This window comes from Aptenodytes forsteri, unplaced genomic scaffold (genome assembly GCF_000699145.1).
Source record: "Aptenodytes forsteri isolate BGI_AS27 unplaced genomic scaffold, ASM69914v1 Scaffold241, whole genome shotgun sequence".
In the NCBI taxonomy this organism is placed as follows: Eukaryota; Metazoa; Chordata; class Aves; order Sphenisciformes; family Spheniscidae; genus Aptenodytes; species Aptenodytes forsteri.
The window spans coordinates 10,175,537-10,177,626 of record NW_008795252.1 but is presented as its reverse complement, the minus strand read 5'-3'; positions in this window follow the sequence as shown (position 1 = coordinate 10,177,626).

The window sequence follows — 2,090 nt, the reverse complement described above, 5'->3', positions numbered from 1 at the left end:
AAGAGGGGGCTCCGCCGCCGTGCCGCCTTCCCCAGGCTGGGGCGGCGCGGAGCCGTGGCCCCGGGGGGACCGTGTTTGTCCGCTCTCCTCTCCCTGGCGTAAGGTGTTGAGGGGGAGGTCACTTCTTGCTGCTAGCAGTGCCGGGGGTGTTGGAAGTTGCGGTGGGGAGGCGTTTTCTCGCGTGTGTGACACTGCCGGAGCCAAGGGACGTCTGGAGGGAGAGACTGGGAAGAAAAAGTTACTTTCCTTAAGCGCCTACGAGATAAATCTGTGCTGAACCTTAGAGACTCCGCAGGGGAAGCGTTGGCTGTTGTATCTTAACAGGTTTCCCCTGTCTGCGCATTAACCCAAAAACCTGCTGTTTCTTAACAGCCGCGCTCGTATCTGTTTAGTAGCAGTAATGGCATTCAGTTGGAGGGAGAGACTGGGAAGAAAAAGTTACTTTCCTTAAGCGCCTACGAGATAAATCTGTGCTGAACCTTAGAGACTCCGCAGGGGAAGCGTTGGCTGTTGTATCTTAACAGGTTTCCCCTGTCTGCGCATTAACCCAAAAACCTGCTGTTTCTTAACAGCCGCGCTCGTATCTGTTTAGTAGCAGTAATGGCATTCAGTCTTTGCTCCGGTGTTTAAAAAAAAAAAAAAGAAGAAAACCAAAAAACCACCAAACCAAAACCCCCATCTGCCTCGGAATGTTGTAAGCCCAAAGTGATTTCTTAAAGATGTGTATGCGGTCTCTGAAATTGTGCTTTAAGGTGAAGTGGGGGGGAATCCCTTTTCCTCAGATACAAGAGTTTAAATGCAACAAAATGAACGAAGTCAGAGTAGAAGTTCTTGAAGTCCAAGCAATGCAGTGTGAGGTGCGGAGCAGAGCAGGGGCTCATATTTGGTTTTGCCCTTTCTTTTGACTCATTGGCATTCACGCCTGACTCCCAGGCATCCTCTGGTTGCTGTGAAATGTCCCCCTTGGCTCAATGCAGTTTGAATTTTTGACGGCATTATAAAGAGTCCAGCTGTCAGTTTTGCTGATCTTGATGGGAGATGGGTGCCGGTTTAATGAGTCAAAAGTATGAACCAAAGCATTTAAAAAAAAAAAAAAAAAAAAACCAAACAACAAACCCAACCTTCTTCTTTGCTTTTTGTGCTTGACTGACTGGATCTGTGTCTGATCTGGGCAACACCCTCGGACCCCCTAAGCTAATTCATGTAAATCATAGCTAGATCTGAACCGGCTCAGCGGTTAAAATAAACGAATGGGCAAGAAAGAAGGAAACAGATTACAGCAGTCCTGCATTTTTCCAGAAAATACAACGCTCTGCGTTTGGGAAGGGGAGACTGTTTCCCTCTTTCTTTAAAAAAAAATAACAACAATACCGAGTGCAGGCAATTCTCTTGCTCGGAGCCCTGAGGTGCCCCGCGGGGCCGTCCTGGTCTGCACCTCTCGGAGAAGTTCTCCGCTGTGTGCCATGCCACAATATCTGATTATTCTCCCCTCTCTAAATAGCCCCCTCCTGCCCCCGGTGACTTTGAAGGATCCGTGTTTTATCACTGGGGATGGCCGAGTGAGCACTTCTGAAACGATTCGCGTTAGGATTTCAAGCTAACAATGAAACTGTTCTCACTTTAGTGCACCTTTTTTGAGGATCTGTTAATCCAGTTGGCATGAAACCGGCTGCACATGTCTCTCGCTGGATGCCCCCCTCCCTCCGTCCCTCCGCAGCACCCCTCTCTCCTCGATACTCCCTAAAAATGAAGGGGAGGCTGTGCTCTGTGCAGCCCTGCTAGTCGTTACCCGGCTGCTAGCCCGCCCCTCCTGGGCAGAGCGCTACCCTGCCTGCCCGCCTTTCTCCTCCCGGGAGCCCCAGATGTGGCTCTCCCCTGAAATGGTGAGGAAATCCGTGCGAGGCGCGTCATTGACACGGCGGCCGCGGCTGTCGGCGGCGGGCGGCCCGGCCCGGCCCGGCCCGGCCGGTCTCCCCGAGGCAGCGCCGGTCCATCGCATCGCCTCCCCCGCGGCGGCCGCCCCGGCCCCCCGCCGCAGCCCCTCGCGTGGGGCGCTGCGGGGGACAGGGTGGCCGGGGACCTCCGTGGGG